This window comes from Tamandua tetradactyla, chromosome 23 (assembly GCF_023851605.1).
Source record: "Tamandua tetradactyla isolate mTamTet1 chromosome 23, mTamTet1.pri, whole genome shotgun sequence".
NCBI classification, from domain to species: domain Eukaryota; kingdom Metazoa; phylum Chordata; class Mammalia; order Pilosa; family Myrmecophagidae; genus Tamandua; species Tamandua tetradactyla.
The window spans coordinates 20,129,197-20,148,988 of record NC_135349.1 but is presented as its reverse complement, the minus strand read 5'-3'; the positions used below and the strand labels follow the sequence as shown (position 1 = coordinate 20,148,988).

General features: G+C 35.7%; 1 protein-coding gene across 1 annotated transcript in view; it reads right to left on the bottom strand.

Moving 5' to 3' along the window:
- LOC143667184 (olfactory receptor 4A47-like) overlaps positions 1 to 19,792 on the bottom strand; it is a 275,202-nt gene that overhangs the window by 156,307 nt on the left and 99,103 nt on the right. The gene's annotated exons all lie outside the window — the stretch shown is intronic.

Genomic DNA, 19,792 nt, shown 5'->3' with positions numbered 1-19,792 from the left:
CTTCATGTGACACTTGAAGAATTTAAAAGAAGGACTTTAAAGCCGTGAATGCATTCTTTATGTTAACATATTAAAGAGAAACCAGCCAACATCATTATATGTTTTAACTCTATAATACTCTGTTAAGGTATTAAATACACTATTACCCAGAGTCTTGCCTTTTATATGCATTTGAAGAACAGCATCCAATGGTGATATGTTGCATATTTCTATTGTCAATTCATGCCATGGATGATGAGTGCCTTTTTAATCATTGAAAATAGAGTCATTAGTGCATTTTAAGCTAATCAAATTAATGTGCCAATTCCCAAAAACCCAGAACTAACTCAGAAACCTTTCCTTAAGGTTCCGTTTCTCAAAAACCACTCTTAGTACCAAATCTGAATCAGTCAGTGTTCTCCACAGAAACAGAACCAGCAGTTAATATATGTAACTATTAAAAGATGTATTATAGGAATTGGCTCACATTGTTACTGGATTTTAGTTTCCAGGTTCTTGCTCATGCCATGAGAAAGAATTCAAGGGCACAGCACTAAGAATAAGCAGACAGATTTATTTCTCAGAGAACTGAAGATGGAGAGAGAGAGAGGGAGAGAAAGAGAAAATGGGGGCCTTGATTTGGCTTTCACTCCCCCAGACCAGAGTTCCCAGATTCTTACAGACAAACAAGCTAGTGAGTGGGACAGTCTCAAAGATCCAAGGAGAGAGAGAGAAAGAGTGAGTTACCCAAGGACATAGGAGAGGATAGCAACAAGCCATGTGAGAAGAAAAAGTGAAAGCACGCTGCTAAGCTTCCTGGTTACTAGTCATGATTTACTAGTCCAGAAGTGTCTCTTGGCTGGCTTGCTAAAAAGATGTTACAGGGGCTCTGTCAGCACCAGTGCAGAGCCCCTTTTCAGGTTTAGAGTTTTGCTGCTAGAAGGAATTCAAGGATGCAAAAATACAGGGAAGGGCAAACAGCAAGATTTATTAAAGTGAAAGCACATGTTAAGGGAGTTGATGCAGCTGTAACATGATAGTGGGCATTGGCCAGTCCTAATTCCATAAGGTAGGCCACAGGTTGGGAATATGATGGTGATGTAATCCCACAGAAGAAGCCACAGTTGGGAACTCTGATGAAAGTGATGATGAATTCCCCCAAAGAAGTTGGCTGACTGAAGTAGAGATAGAAATTCTTCCTTCTGATTTGCTGAAATCATCAGTTCTCCATTTAAAGTCACCAACCGATTGGATGAGAATTCTTTCATTGCTGAAAGTCATTTCATTGATTGTAGATGTAATCAGTCATAATTGCAATCAACTGACTAATGATTTCATTCCATGAAATGCCCTCATAATAACAACAGACTAATGTTTCCTTTACCAAATAACTGAATACCATTACCTGACCAAGTTGACACATGAAATTAACCATAACAGCATATTACAACTATTTGGCACTTGGTAACAGTATACAGCACTTCAGCACTTCACTTGCAGGGATATTTTAAACAGGAAAATCACCAATTAAAAGCACAGAAATACAAAAAAAGCAATTAAAGGCACTAAATATACTGTGAAAAGGACAGCTATTTACAGTTTGAGAGTTGAAAGAAGATAGAGCAACCTGTTTAATCTTAGCTGAGAATGTGCATGTTCATTTTGAGCCCAAAAAAATGTTTTTGCTGCTCTGCACATGGCTGCAAATACACAGAAAACTGTTTAAGTATTGATTTTGGCGTTAACAAATAAATGTTAGAGTTATTGAATTTGCAAATAATGAGGATCTTATATGTGTTGAGAGGAGAATGTGCAGATGGGAAAATATTACCATTTTCACCATTGTCTGTTGCTGATTGGAAGGGGCATATAAATCACTTATGGTCCTTCAATCTAATATCCCTCAATCAGCAGACATAGTGATTTTTATGTTTTATTCCTCTCTGATTATGCCTAAAAATATCTTAATTTCTACCAAAAAGCCTATAATTATCAGTAAACTATGATATTACCACATGCTTCAATTCACTGTATTATTCTACAATAAGAAACATCTTTCAAAACTAGGATAGGATATTTAATCAAATATACCTTGATGAAAAGGAATACACGAACCTCCTCCTTTTGTGCTTTGTCTCTAATTATTTATTTTTAAGCTCTAGTGCTCTACTTAATTTTCAGCTATCTAGAAATTTCTCTCCCCTGCCTTCAGCATAGCTGCCTTTTCCAATACGTTCCTACTTTGGAGATCCTTTTCCCATGGAACTGCCTCTGATCTCTCCGTGCTATTTCCCCCTTACTCTACCCATCGACAGGCACAGTCATTGCATTGTGTTATTTATTTTTCCCTAAACTTCTTGTTACCTGAGATTATTTTATCTAAGTAGCTGCATTGGTTTGGAGTTGTATATGCTGAAGAAAAAAACATGTTCTTAAACTTAATCTATTCCTGTGGATGTGAACCCATTGTAAGTAGGATGTTTTGATGAAGTTGCTTCACTGAAGGTATGGCCCAATTCAAACAGGATGGATCTTGAGCCAATTACTGGGGTCCTTTATAAGCAGAATGAAAGTCACACACAAAGAGAGAAAACCACAGGAGAGAATAGCCAGAAGGCCAGAAGCTGACCATCAACTGAACCCTGGGGAGAAGGGAGAGAGGAGAGGTTGCTATGTGCATTGCCATGTGACAGAGAGCTCAGGAACAAGGATGACCGATAGCCAGCCCCAGAAAGGCAGACTAAGAAGAGAGTATTGCCTTGATAACACCTTGATTTGGACTTTTTCCTGCTCTCAAAACCTTGAGACCTACAGTTTAAGCCAACCTATTGGAGGGTATTTGCTTAAGCAGTCAAAGAAACCCCAAACATAAGCTATTTATTTAATTACTTGCCTATTTTCTTTTCTATCTTTTCCATTAGTATGTAAATTCTATGAAAACAGCTTTTTTTATAAAAATTCTTTCTCATTACTGTGCTCACTCCAGTAATGTGTCATATATTAAATGCTCAGTAAATCATTTTTGAAGAATTACTCTTAACTTTCACTTTTTCACTGGTAACATTTAACCTAAGGAAACTGGGATCATTATATGTATACTATCATATGGACATCTTTTGATGGCCAGAAAAAACATATTTGATGGACTTACCTTATTAAAAATTAAATCAGCACTAATTGTACAGCAAAGTGAAGTTGATGGTCTTTATAATTAGGGATAAATTTACATCATGAATATCTTGTAATGCTCCTGCATACCATTTGAGGATTATAGAAGATTCATTTTCTTTTCATTTATTGAATTTATCATTTATTAGGTTAAATAGATTATTTTTCTGGTTCCACTTGATTTACCATTACATATCTAAAAGAACTGTAAAAAAGTAAACCATTTCACCAGAAATCAAGCTTATGAACATTTTTAGTAGCTCAATTTTTCTGTTCTACCTGAAAAAATATAAAAGGAGTTCTTGTTATGTCATTTTTTACAAGTAGTAGACTCTCAATTTTGATATCAAAGAATTACTTTTGTCATTATATTCTTTTGTAATAATTGGGCAGAAATAAGTATATAATTACAAAATCTACAAAAATATTAAGTATATTACAACTCCCTTCTAATGTTCTGGGTCATACATATTCATTTGAAAATATGTTTGGACAACATTACACTTGACTTGTAGCTATACATACAACTGGGAGCTAATAGAGAACTGCAAACTTTCTTCCTGTGATAATATGTTAACAATAATTTTATTGAGATTCTACCAAATGATGTATTCTAGGTATTGTTAGTAACGTTGTAGTAGAAAGCATAACATTGATTAAACCTGGAGTCTCCTTGCTAACTGGAGAATTAGCAAGGGGAACTCTCCCCACACAAATTTGGCACATAGATTATACTGAAACTTTCTGTTGCAATAGAGGATGTCAATATATTTTTACCTGGGTAGTTACCTACTCAGGATTGCTTCTCACCTGTGCATATCAATGTGCCACTCAGAAAAATTCATGTAGAATTCAGACATCATTACCTTATATTACAGGATTCACACACAAATCCAAAGTGTCAAAGGATCTCATTTAAAGGAAGGGAGATAGATAACTACTACCATCAAAATAATATAGAATAGGGTTGGGCAATGGTGGCTCAGTGGGAGAATTCTTTTTTTTATAATTTATTTTTTTTGAATACAAAAAAAACACTAAATAAATGCAAACATTCCTATTTTGACCATTCCGTTCTACATATATTATCAGTAATTCACAATACCATCACATAGTTGCATATTTATCATCACAATCATTTCTTGGAACATTTGCATCTATTCAGAAAAAGAAATCAAATGAAAACAGAAAAAAATTTATACATACCATACCCCTTATCCCCCCCCTTTTATTGATCACTAGGATTTCAAATAAATTTTAACATTTGTTTCCCCTATTATTTTTATTCCATATTTTCTACTCATCTGCTGACAAGGTAGATAAAATGAGCATCAGACACAAGGTTTTCACAATCACACAGTCACATTGTGAAAGCTATATCATTATACAATCATCTTCAAGAAACATGGCTACTGGAACACAACTCTACATTTTCAGGCAGTTCCCTCCAGCCTCTCCATTACATCTTGGATAACAAGGTGATATCTACTTAATGCGTAAGAATAATCTCCAGGATAACCTTTCAACTCTGGAATCTCTCAGCTATTGACACTTGGTCTCATTTCACTCTTCCCCCTTTTGGTCGAGAAGGTTTTCTCAATCCCTTGCTGCTGAGTCTCAGCTCATTCTAGGGTTTCTCTCAATCCCTTGATGCTGAGTCTCAGCTCATCTTAGGATTTCTGTCCCATGTTGCCAGGAAGGTCCACAACCCTGGGAGTCATGTCCTATGTACATAGGGGGAGGGTAGTGAGTTTACTTGTTGTGTTGGCTGGAGAGAGGGACCACATCTGAGCAACAAAAGAGGTTCTCTTGAGGGTGACTCTTATGCCTAACTTTAAGTAGGCTTGACCTATCCTTTGTGGGATTAAATTTCATATGAACAAACCCCAAGATTGGGGGCTCAGCCTATAGCTTTAGTTGTCCACACTGCTTGTGAGAATATCAAGAATTCGACTTGGGGAAGTTGAATTTTCCCCCATTCTCACCATTCCCTGAAGGGGACTTTACAAATGTTTTTTTTTTACTCACTGATCTAATCACTCTGGGATTTATCAGGGCATCAATCTGGACAAATCAACAAAATCTCATGTCCTACTCAAGGTTCCATGTACTTACAGTGTTGAATTAAGCTGTCTACATAAGTTAAATTAGGAAATGCACTAGACAAAATATAAATTTTGTACCAAATAAACATTTTTTGCTTTAGTCTCACATATAAGCTGAAATTTTAAAATATTAATTACCATCTATTTTCAGCACCCTGTAGTAATGGCATTCCTTTGTTCTTCCTCATGCAAAAAAAACCATTTTTAAACTTTTTACATTTAGTCACTATCATTACACACTCTAGGCATTCCTAGATTATACCATCTCAATCTTTATTATCCTTCTTTCTGATTTCATTTGTGCCCCAGCCCTCCTCCCTCTATCATTCTTTCATTCAGCTTCATTCAGTGTTTTAAGATAATTGTATTACAGTTAGGTAGTATTGTGCTGTCCATTTCTGAGTTTTTACATTCACTCCTGTTGCACAATCTGTATACCTTCAGCTCCAATTACCCAATACCTTTCCCTATTTCTATCTCCTGATGGTCTCTGGTACTAACGAAATTCTCCAAGTTTATTCACTAATGTCAGTTCATATCAGTAAGACCATACAGTACTTGCCCTTTTCGTTCTGGCTAATCTCACTCAGCATAATGTCCTTAAAGTCCACCCATGTTGTTATGTACTTTAGAATTTTATTCTTTCTTACAGCTGCATAATATTCCATTGTATGTATATACCACAGTTTGTTTAGCCACTCATCTCTTGATGGACATTTTGGCTGATTCCATCTATTTGCAATTGCAAATAATGAAGGTATAAACATTGGTGTGCAAATGTCCATTTGTGTCCTTACCCTTATGTCCTCTAAGTAGATACGTAGCAATGGTATTGCCAGTCATATGGCAATTCTATATTTAGCTTTTTGAGGAACCGCCAAACTGCCTTCCATAGTGGTTGTGCCATTTGACATTCCCAACAACAGTGGATAAGTGTGACTCTTTCTCCATATCCTCTCCAGCACTTGTCATTTTCTGTTTCATTGATAATGGCCATTCTGACAGGTGTGAGATATCTCATTATGGTTTTGATTTGCATTTCCCTAATAGCCAGGGAAGTTGAGCATCTCTTCATGTGTCTTTTGGCCATTTGTATTTCCTCTTTTGAGAAGTGTCTGTTCAAGTATTTTGCCCATTTTTAAATTGGGTTGGCTGTCTTTTTGTTGTTGAGTTGAACACTCTCTTTATAAATTCTGGATACTAGACCTTTATCTGATATCTCATTTCAAAATACTGTCTCCCATTGTGTAGGCTGTCTTTTTACTTTCTTGATGAAGTTATTTGATGTGCAAAAGTGTTTAATTTTGAGGAGTTCCCATTTCTTTCTTCCTTTCTTCAATGGTCTTGCTTTGGGTGTAAAGTCTAGAAAACCATCTCCAAGTATAATGTTTATAAGATATTTCCCTATATTTTCTTCTAACAGTTTAATGGTCTTAGATCTAATGTTTAGGTCTTTGATCCATTTTGAGTTAACTTTTGTATAAGGTGTGAGATATGGGTCCTCTTTCATTCTTTTGCATAAGGATATCCAGTTGTCTAGGCACCATTTATTAAAGAGACTGTTCTGTCCCAGGTGAGTTGGCTTGACTGCCTTACCAAAGATCAATTGTCCATAGATGAGAAGGTCTATATCTGAACACTCTATTCGATTCCATTGGTCAATATATCTATGTTTATGCCAGTACCATGCTGTTGATCACTGTAGCTTCATAATATGCCTTAAAGTCAGCTAGTGTGAGACCTCCAACTTCATTTTTGTTCCCTTAGGATACTTTTAGCTATTTGGCTTCAGTGGCAGAATTCTTGCCTGCCATGCCAGAGACCCACGTTTGATTCCCAGTGCCTGCCCATGCAAAATAATGATAACAATAATAATAATAGTAATAATAATAATAATGATTTAGAATAGATATATCATATCTCTTATTATCCATAGGCTACTGGACTCCTTGAATGAATGACTGGCTTACTAATAGAAAAATTACATAAATTGGGACAAAATTATTATGCTAATAGGTAAGCAAATCTATTTACTGAATTGCAACAATTAAATAATACACCTTTAGGAGATTCCACCCCATTGGCATGAATGATGACTCCAAATTTACAAATAAGATATCAATGCAAAGTAACCACCCTGAGTGTTGGGCTTTAATCCCTGAGGCCCAAGCTCCATATCCCAGAATTATAGGATCAGCTGGTAATGACATATACACTCCAAAAGAAGCATGGGTTGATCCAAATAAAATAGAGTGTATATGTACAGGAATTGGAGTTGAAATTCCAAAAAGGTATTTTGGACACATTTTGCCCCAACCTAGCTTGGCATTAAAAGGCCTACAAGTCATGACTGGAGTCATAGATTCTGATTATGTGGGAGAAATAAAGGTATTGCTGAATAATGTTTCCAAATAACAGCACATATACTGGATAATGATACAATAGCCCAATTGATTGCTATACCCTACAAGAAAGGTGAATGGGAGCAATTATCCCAACCCCCTAAAGCAACCACTCAGAGTGGTGGCTTTGGCTCTACTAATATGAAAACTGGTTTTAGAGTATGGGTAAGGAAACATCCACAGGATAGATTAAAATCAGTAGAGGTCATTGTGGAAGGAACAAAAATACTGTGGTCATGGTTTACTCAGGACGAGATGAAGTTGAAATTCTACCTAATCAATTGTTTCTCCATGAATAAAGTGTTTTACAGGATGACTTCTCCTCTAGAGTGGCTGTCTGATGATTGCCTGTACTCTAGGAGTAAGATTAAATGCAACTGACTTATTGAAAATCAGGTCTGGATGAAGCAACTTCACCAAACCATGGCATCAATTCAACTTCAGTGAACTAAAATTACAGGGTAATTTCATCTGTGTGACTCATCAATCTTACAATGTCTTTAATATCACCAGGAATGGGATTGGAATTCATTATCAGAAAGGTGATAGAATATACAGAAGACATTTCTTGCAGGGAAATTTTCTTTTCAACATCACTATGCAGGCACAAGTATATATAATTTGTTGTCTTCCTAATACTACCATGTTAATCCCTCTTCCACTCCCAATGGCCCCAAGTAGAATCATTAATACCCTGCTGTATCAATAACACCGGATATAACTTATCCCAAATTCCTCTTATACCACTATATTTAACACCGCTATGATTTTATTTTGTACCAATTCCACTCCCATTAGTCAAATATGGTGGGCTGAATATGTCAAGATTATATTTCCAGGACAGAAAACATATTTGCATAATATAGAATGATTTCCTACATCCTGTACAAATACATCCAATGCAACAAGTAAGAATATAACTAAATGTAATATCACCTTTCCCAAAATGCAACAATGCAACTGGATTAAAAGGGGGTGGCATGATACTATTATAGGAGTGGGAACAGGAATGGGGGTACTCAACTCTGTAGATCTAAGAAGCTTGACTAATTGGTTATGCCAAACTGGTCAAGATATCTCCCAAGCTTTATCCATAAATGTATGATGGTTACCACATCAAAATGAGCTAAAATTTGATACACAATTTGTAAATTATTTAACAAATCTGTTATGGCCACTTGGGGCATTCATAGTAATATTGTATCATTCAATTGGACTTCTGTTCTTTGCAGAATTTATATGCTCTAATACAAAAGGAAAATGCTCAGTGATTGTTAACTACTAATTCTTATGAAATGTGGAGGTCTATGTTCACTAAATACATAAACTGTTCATCATGGCTGCAATTAATAAATCTTGTTAGTTTGCCCTGATACTTACTGTACAGGAATTGTGCAGTACCTTCATCCTAAACACTTCATACCCTTTGCCAATTTCATGTATTATCATTTGTATTACATATGTACTTTGCTTTGTCCTAAATATTCCATACCTACATTGATCAATATAATATCACTTACTACCTTAGGTGATTGTGCACAAGCTGACTTACGGCTAAACTGTGCTGGATGAACTAAAGAAATGGAACATTGTATGTTACAACATTTTTCTAATCTATGTACTTTCACTTTATTTCCACAAAGTAATTTTTAAGTTCTCTATGAAATTGAAACAAAGCATGATTGTACAGTGAATGGAAATCGGACTGAGCTAGCTAAAATGAATATTGCTCCTCCATTCTCTGGATACATGCAGCATCTAGAAATGTTTAACTGGCTAGGTGAGGTTTTTTATTTGTCCCCTGACCATGTGATAAGTCTATTCAACTGTTGGACCCCCAAATCTTTGCCACTACCTGTTACTTGTAGTTCTTTATAATCATTATTATATATTATAGATAGCTCTTCTCTTTTACATGACCTTTTGCAAACTTATGTAAAATGCCTTAATAAGCATAGAATGCTAACCCAGATAGTAGCAGGAAAATTAATAGATGCATCTCATGATATAGCAACTGATACTGATCATCATTGGTTTGATTTTTTATTTCAGTCTTCAACTGCACATCAATAGTGGCAGGGAATCTTTCATCCTATATTGATTATCATTATTGTACTGGTTCTAATATTAATAAGTAATTGCTGCATGCATGTCAAGATATGAAATATTTATGTAACCACAACCTCCAAAGTTCCCATGACATATGGACATATCAGATACCAGGACAATTTACTGGGTAATGATATAAGAATTTTCCATGTCCACATCTTAGTAAACTTATCATGATCTTTAAGAGTTTGCCTCACTTTAAGACTTACTACCATCCAGAAATGAAAACAAAAAGTCACTTATTACCCTAGAGGAACACCTTGACACTTTGTTCTCACCACAGAAACCAGCCTAGCTCAAACATGTGCAATTGCCCATATCACAAGTAAACATCTAGTGACAATTTTTTGTGACAGTGAAACGTACAGATCTGACTGGAAGGACTGGCTATTCTCTGAGTTGGGAATGCACCTTCATGAACATATTTTTGTTCTAGGATGTTTCTCTTGAGACTTAGCTCGGCTCATGAGAAACACTTGAGCTTGGTCATATAAATCAATTGGACCATAGCTAAAGTTATACTATATAAACAGCACATAAACAGCTAGACTTTGGAATTTCTCTTGCCTCCAAGAGGAATTTCCCAGTCAGACCCTGAATGCTGTCTCTGGGATTCCCTAGCTGCATTCTTTGGGTGTTGGTGCTGCCCTGTGCAGTAGTTATATCACTTCTTTCTGTTTTGTTTTGCTTTTAATAAAATTGTATTGTTTACTATTGAAGTCTCTGTTGTCTGTGCATATGAGATTCTAAGTTAAGTGGCCACAGATATCACGTTGTTTTCCATGCAACATCTTCCCAAATTGAAACTGTTTACTCATTTTGAAATGACTCCATAGTTACCACCCCCTCACTCTAAAAAATCACTATTCTTCTTTCTGTCTCTATAAATTTGCTTATTCTAAGTATTCAATAAAAGAGAAATAATATAATATCTGTCCTTTTGTGCCTATATTTTTTCTCTCAACATGATGTGTTAAAGGCTCTTCCATGTTTTGGTTTTTATATCACCTTTGTACATCATCCAGGGAAACTGCTGTGTATGGGGTGCATTGTGTAAAAAAGCTGAAATGGTCCAAGATTTCCTATAATAACTCCATGACCTCTAAGGAGGTCTAACACTATTCCAATGTGTTCATTAATTTTCAATTTCTGTATTTATTTGGCACATAATATGACAAAGTTTTTTTTATAAATTCATCCCTAGATAGTCATTAGGAAAAGAAGGACTGAAGCAACTCCTCTTCTGGAATTCCTCTGAAGAGCTAATTAATTTCCCAATACTCCACAACTGAACAGTTATTGAAAACATCAAGATATTTTGAAAAAGAGATATTTAGTGTGAGAATTTTCTCAGTCAAGGAAAGATTTCAATAATGTGAGCTTTGAAAAGAAAACAAACAGCCCATGGTGTTTGGAACATAGAACTGCCAAGATGTACTACATCAAGGTTCTATACTACAATCATATCTACAGTTGGAAACAGTCTAGAGAAAAAAAGATGGAACATACTCAAAATTACACAAAAGAATAATTCAATTTCATCCACTCCTCATAGGGAAAGCCATGTCTTACCCTATCTCAATCCCTGAGCAAAGATCTCCAGAACTACATAAGAACATTACCATATACCTAATGATGAAATGGTGAGGCTACCAGAAAAGAATGGAAAGATTATGATGAAGCAAAGTTATCATTCCTCCACCATTTGGGAGTATTTCCAGCCCACTCCATGATGAGGTATCTCAGACTGTATAAAACCCTTAATGACCATCTGAGATCTTTCAGTGGCCCCTTTCTTTATACATGTTACTTACATTGATAATCTGCTTACTCTTCAATAGTAAACAGGAAATACATTAGTCAGAAAGAGATAGCAAGCTAGTAGAAGTGGAAATTGGGTTGCTGAGGCATAAAGAACAACTCAGAGTGTCTTCAGAAGGTGCAGAGACAGAGGACAAAAAAGGCAGGAACAAAGCCTCAGTTAAAGCCAGGGCATGACAGTGGGATGTGGTTGCTGCTGCTTCCATAGGCATTGATGCTGGCACTGCTAATGCTGGTGCAGCTGCCCCTCTCTCACGGAATCCTCTGGATGTTGCCTCCTGCCACCATCTCCAGTGATAACTCCAGGCACGCCTACTTCTTCCCATCACCAGCTTTGTGCTTGGTAGGTCTCATTATTCAGCAAATAAAAATCATTGAAGCTAAAAGTTGTTTCTTTAAAAACATCAATAAAATCAATTAACCCTTAACTAGTCTAAAAATATAATAACAGACTATATATTTTTAAGATGTCTGTAGTGGAATGAATTTTGCACCTCAATTTAGACATGATCTTGGCCTCCATCTGTATTCCTGTGGGAGAGGACCCATTTTAAAAAAGACTTCTATAAGATTACTTCAGCTAAGATTTTAGTTTAACAGAATAAATTAGAAAAGCCATTTATAAGCAGAAGAAAAGTTTATGGAGGAAGAAGCCATGGGAAGAAATAAGAAATTAAGTCCGTGGAATCTATAGGAGAAAGGGTAAGACATGGTCAGAAGCCTTCCTAAGAAATGCCATGAACAGAAGGATGTCCAGCCAGTCAGGACATATTGACCCTGGGAGGAAGCAAAACTCTAGTTTCTGAAACTGTGAGGAAATGAATTCCAGTTGTTAAGCAAATTCATGGAAATGCTTTCTTGCCATCAAGGAAAAACAAACGATATGAATTCTACCCAAATGTATTTACAGACCGAATACAATCCCAATCAAAATTCCAATAGCCATCTTTGAAAAATAAAAAAGACAAACATCAAATTTACATAGAAAGGCCAATGGCCCCCAAAGCAGAAACTATCATAATAAGGGAAAAGGTTGGAATAATCACACTTTCCAGTTTAAAAACTTATAACAAAACTACAATTATCAAAGCAGTTGGAACTAGAAGAAGAACATGCATATAGACCGATAGAATTTGATTGATAACACAGAAATAGATCCACACAGCTTTAGCCAATTGACATTGACAAAGGCACCAAGTCCACTAATTGGGAAATAATAATCCCTTCAACAAATGATGCTGAGAAGATTGGGCATCCATATGCAAAATAATGAAAGTAGTCCTTTACATTGCACCAAATACAAAAAATAACTCAAAATGAATAATGTATTAAAAACCTCCATTTAAGAATTAAAAAATATAAAAATCCTGTAAGAAAAGAAAGGAAAATATCTTCCAAGACGTGTTAGGAAATACGTTAAAATTTATACCAAAAGCATGAGCAAGAAAATAAAATACAGATAAACAGGACTTCACAAAATTGAAATCAATCAAATGGAAAGATCAATAAAATAGGTAAACTTTATGCTAGAATGAAAGCTTTGGTAGTCAAGGATGCTGATGGTAGCACATTGTGAACGTATTTAACACCACTGAGTTGCATAATTGAATATGGTTGAAAAGGGTTATTTTAGATGATATATGTTAATAGAACAAAAATTTAAATAAGCCATAAAAATGTATAATTCAGTGACTCCTAATGTTAAATATGAACTATAGTTAATAGGATAATTATAATAATTACAACAATTTTAACAAAGCTACCCCATTAATGCAAAGGTATTTGGAGAATGGTATTTTCTGCACGATTTACCTGTAAACCTATAATTTCTCTAATAAAAATAAACAGGAAGAAAAAAATGAAAAGAAGGAAAGGAAGGAAAAAGGAAAGAAAGAAAGAAGATCTAAAATACAACACCTAATCTTATACCTTGAGAAACTAAAAAAAAGAGCAAACTAAACCAAAAATTAGTAGAATGGGGAAAATCACAGATATTTAAACGAATACAAATGAAATTATCAAAGAAAAACAATAGAAGAAATGAATGAAACTGAAATATGGTTCTTGGAAAAGATGAATACAATTGTTGAACTTTGGTATGATTAACAAAGAAAAGAGAAGTGGAAAATTGCTGAAATTAGAATTGAAAGAAAGGACATTATTACTGACCCCATGGGAAAAAATAATTTGAAAATGATGCTATGCACAATTGTATGTCAACAAACTATATAACTCAGATGAATTCAAATTTCTAGGAGTAAATGAACTATCAACACAGATTCAAAAAGAAAAAGAATATTTCAGCAAGCCAATAAGAACTAAACAGTTTGAATAAGTAATCCAAAATCTCTCAACAAGGGAAATCCTATACCAGATAGATTCATGGGTGAGTTTTGCTAAATATTCCAAAAAGAATTAACACCACTTCTACTCAAAGATTTCCAAGAAATTGAAGAAGAGGGAATTCCTATGAATTCACTCTATGATGCCAAAATCACCATAATATCAAAGCAAATGAAAGAAATAAGAAAGAAAAGATAATTACAAACCATTCCTTCATGAGTACAGAGAAAACAATCAAAAAGGAAATGCAAGAAGACAGAATTCAACAGCATATTTAAAGAATTAAACAACATGATCCATTCAGACTCATCCAAGTCACAAAATGGTGGTTAAACATACAAAAATCAACCAACGTAACACAACATATCAAAATAGTGAAGTTGAAAAACATAAAACATGATCCCTACAATTGATGCAGAAAAGGCATTTAAGAAATGAAGCATCCATTCAAACAGAATCTGAAAAATAGGAATGGAAGGAAATGTCCTCAACATGATAAATAGAATATATGAAAAACCCCACTGCTAGTATCATACTTAAGTGAGTACTTTGAGAGTCGAGAGTTTTCTCTCTAACATCAGGAACAGGACAAGAATGCCAACATGCACCATTACTATTTAGCATTATATTGGAAGTTTTAGCTGAAGAAATTAGGTAAGATAAAGAAATAAAAGGTATACAAATGGGAAAGGAAGAAGGAAAACTGTTTCCATTTGCAGATTACATGATCTTATAGAAAATTTTCAAAAAGAAAAAACATCAACAGAGTGACTAGAACTCATAAATATGTTCAACAAAGTGCTGTGGTACGAGGTCAACACACAATCCTAAGCAGTGTTTCTAAATGAACAAAATGAACAGGAAATTAAAGATTTTCTTTACAATAGTAAAGACAAAATGACATCCTGAAGCACATGACAAGATGAAAGAGCCTTGAAGAAATAATGCTGAGTGGAATTAGTGGACACAAAAGGATAGGTACTGTAGGATTCCACTTTTATGACTAGCATAAAGGTATAATCAGAGGCTTATAATATGGAATATAGGGGACCTAAAGATAATAGAAACCAGAGATGGGTGAACCATTAGCTAATGAGGTTGAACTCCAATGTAAGGGAATAGATAGAAGTGAAGGTTGTTCTCTAGAATGTCAATTAGTAATATTACCATAATGAAGATAAACAAGATTGAAAGAGGTTGTATAGACCTACATGTCACAATAATTAACCCTAGAAATATGAATTAGTTCTTGAAAGCATTATTTTGAAGATGTGATTTATGTACAAAGAATATTTAAGTCCAGGGTTCAGGGGGAAAATTGCTATTGCATGCTATGGGTTATGTTCAAAAAGAAAACATCAGCACTACCACAGCAACAGCAGTAGTAAATAATAGGGGGATGGACAAGAATTAAGAGATTTGGATTTCCTATTTGGTGAGGATGTGTTTATTGGTTTTCTTTCTCTAGGGAACAATGAAATTATCTAATATTGAGAATGTTGGACTGTAGATGTTGGGCACTATACATGATGCCTGATAAATGTAGGTGGCTAACAGATTCACCAACTGAGAAGTATGTTAGCCAATGATGGTGTACACTTATGAATGAAGGTTGTGCTACTACAAAAAGGAACAAAGTTGTGAGGCATCCAACGATGTGAGTGAACATGTGGGACATTTGTTGAGGCAAAAGAAGCCAGAAACAAAAGAACAACAATGGTATGGTCAACTTCTGAAAATGCTTATCAGAAAACAGAGGTCTAGATTGTAAGCTTTTAGAGTAGACACATCAAGTCTGAACTTGTGATTATTATTTCTGGAATTTGAGATAGATAGATAGATACATAGATACACAGATACATACATACATACATACACACATACAACCTGATATTTAGAGATAAGAATGAAGCTGATCAGGTTGGTGTTAAAGTAATTCAGAACACAGGGGTACGGAAGACAGTCTACATATTTTAGAACCACACATACTCTTTGATACCAAAGGAAGAAAGGTTTATTTTGTCTGAAATTGAAATTTTTTGTCGTGCATAATCTAACTCAACTTATTTGTATAGCTCATTTGAACAACTGAAACAGAGGGAGCTCAGAATAAGAAAGCAGTCCTTTAATCCTGTATAGATTATTGTAATGCCTGGACATATCCTAGAGTTAAGCAGATAAACAAAAAGTATTGACAAAGTCCATTGAAGGATGGGGTGGAAATATGAAACTATTAAACCGTACCATCAGGAAATCCCTTGATACAGTGTCAAACTTCAGGGAAACCCAAAGCAATAGGCCATACCCTCAATCCTGAGGCTTACTCATGTGAAGCTTATGTACATAGTGGAAAAGCTAAGACTATCTATAGGCACGCCTAAGAGTTACTTCTAGAGGACCTCTTTTGTTGCTCAGATGTGGCTTCACTGCCTCTAAACCCAATTCTGCAAGTGAAATCATTGCCCTCCCCACTACATGGGACATGACATCCAAGGGTGAAAGTCCCCCTGGTAATGTGGGAGATTACTCCCAGGGATGAATCTGGCACCATGGGATCAACAATTCCATCCTGGCCAAAAGGGGTAAAAGAAGTTGAAACTAATAAAATATCAGTTGCAGAGAGAGTTCAAATCGAGTCAAGAGGCTATTCTGGAGGCTTCTCTTATGCAAGCTTCAGTTGGACCATGTTAACCATCATAACCTGCCAAACCCAAACCCTGACCATTCAAGCCAATTCTGAAGAAAACTGAGAGCAATATGTAAGATTCCACAAGAGCTCCATGATGTTGAGTAACTTTCCAGAAACTTACAACATCCAGATGGGTCCCTGGTCCATCTAAGCCCTGAAACCTAGAGCGCCCTGCCTCTCCAGAACATCAGATAGTTTCATCTCCTTACCCCATATTAGTGTCAGACCCTTCCAATATGAAAATTCCAATATGGCCATAGTCCAAACACCCCTAAAGAGAGGATGGATAGACCAAAGGTGATGGTGTGGTGGAGTTATACACTGAAGATAAGATTTCACAAATGAATATGAATGCTGAATCATTAAATTGATATCTCTTTTAGTCACCAGTATCTTAGAGCAGCTAGAAGTAAAAACCTAAAATTATGGAATTGTAACCCATGTTCAAACTTCGAAATATGTTCTACAACTAATTGTGGTGCTGTGCTTTAAAATTTATTGTTTTTTGTATATTTGTTATTTTTCACAAAAAAAGGAAAAAGTCAATTGTGATGATAAAAAAATATATTTAAGCCTTCTATTCTATTCTGGAGCAGCTAGAAGGAAAAATCTGAGAGGATTGTATAGTAGCCCATGACAAAGCCTGGGATCGGTCTTGTAAGCGCTTGTTGAAGAGTGTTTTGAAAACTATTGCTTTTTAAATATATGTTATACTATACAATAAAAAAGGGCTAGAGAAATACAAATAGAAACAAGCAATGGTAAGCACTTGGAAATAAAAAATTCTTCCAAAACTTGCCTATTGTTCTCTTCATCTTGGTAGCATAACTCACAAGAGGAACTGAATATTGCATGAGTTAACTGAATATTTTACAAGAACTGTTTATAAATAACCCGTTGCTGTTCTATAGCTGCTTCAATCCCAAAAGAACATGTCCGGTTCCAGTTGCAATTGGCCAGATCCATCCAGTTTAAAATCACTGGCTGATGTCTCCAGGAGAGAGAAGACTTCTATACATTGATAAACAGATTTATTATTCAACTAAGATAGGCTCTTTCATGCTTGACTTCTACTTATGGGCAGGAAAGAATAAACTAAATTCTGAAAACAAATATTTTAGTGCACTTGACCTGTTTTCTTCCTTAAAGGAAAAAGCTGGGAAAAGTCATTCTAGTATCATTTTATACCTTCTGAAGACTCCTGAGTGTGGAGTCTTAGTTTTTGACAAGTTTTACTTCAAAACTAACATTCTTCTCTCATTTATTCTCTCACCACTCTGAGAAGATAAGAAGATCCCAGCCACAGGGTCAGAAGTGCAAATTTGCTAATGGCCCCCTTGGAAGAGGGCAGAAGAGATAACATCCATCATAGTCAGTGGAAATTCAAAGAAGAACATTCTGCAAACTCTACCTGATGTCAAGGAGCAGAGGGGAAGGAAAACAGAACACCCAGGATTCAAAGCCATGCATTCTGGGCCTTTAGAATGTGAAAATCAAACACTGAGCCTAGAGGCTGTTACAGGCCACACAGAAGGATTACCCAGTAGATAAGAATTCATTCTTCACTGTGGTGGCATCACTTATTCATCCTTGACATGTTGTATTTGAAATATCCCAGGTAGTATCATAGCAAAGCATAAATCTACATCCATGATAAGCATAGCTCATCTCCCAAAGCTACAAAGTTGTCAATCAGTTACAGGTTCACTTTCCAATGAATCACATGTTTGCTCTTAGTGAGTTAGTGACAAATAATACCAGAGTGAATTTACCTTGAATGACATGTAAATGCTGGAATAGTGTATTCTGGAAAGCTCCATCAAGCTGAAGCAATCTCTGCACAGTCAGCCACTGGGGCAAATTTTGCAGCATGTGCTGCAATTTCAGCAGATGCAATAATCTGAGTGCAAAAATAAATGAATAAAATAAAATGAAAAGTAGTGCAAGGTGCCACTTAGGGAAATAAAAATTCCATTCTTTGGGAATATGTGTTTACAGATCAAAAGCTCCATTTCATCTTACATATTTAACCAGATCATTGACAAATTGCAGCTCTTGTACCAATTCACTTTAGGGTAACTTTAGGTAGTGACTATGGAGTAGGCTTTCTCTTCACCCAAACACAGAGAAGCATATTGCTCACCTTGTTAAAAGAGTGAAGGTTAGGATAAAGTTCCAGGACAGATTTAAAAAGATGTACCTTGAAGCCTCCACTTACGAGGGATAAAGTATTTTGAGAAGAGCTTCAGAATGTTGAGGCAGTGTGTGGTGGAGTGTAATATCCTCAAAGGGGTCACAGCAAGGCCAATGAACCACGCGGGTAAGATTCCCCAGGGCCAAAGAAAGGAGAACCAGATGGACAGCTTGATACCAACATTCCCTGGGGCTTTAGGCAAGCAGGGGCCCAGATCTCTTGCAGACACTTAAGGAGCTTCTACCCTGGTGCCAGCTACATCAATTTCAAGTGGTTCATCTTAAAAGTCAGGCAGAAAAACCACAGGACCAGCACCAGCGGGCAGATACCCAAAAGAATTGAGAGCATGGACTCAGACAGATATTTATACCATAATGTTCTTAGCCACATAATGTTCTTTAGCCAAAAAGTGGAAGCAACCCAAGTGTCTGTCAACAGACGATTGGATGAACAAAACGTAGTAAATACACAATGGAATATTATTAAGTTGTAAAAAGGAATGAAATTCTGATACATGCAACCACACAGGTGAAACCTGAAGGCATCATGTTGAAGGAAATAATCCAGATACAAAAAGGCAAATACCACATCATCTCAGTGATATGAAATACGTAGACTACCCAAATTCATAGAGACAAAAAGTTACCAGGGGCTGAGAGCTGGGAGAAGAGGGAGTTATTGCTTAATGGGTGCAAATTTTCTGTTTGAGGTGAGGAAAACTTTGGGGTAATTGAAGTTGGTGATGACAGTAAAATATTGGGAATGTAACTGACACCACTAAATTGTACACTTGAAAGTGGTTAGAATAGGAAAGCTTAGCTGTATATATGGTGCTATATATATATATATTAAAATGCTTAAAAATTTTTTAAACAATACAGTTCTTGTTAATGATGAACTACAATTAATACAATTATTAAAATGTTCTTTTATAAATTATAACAAATGTACCACACTAATGCAAAACATTAATACGAGGATG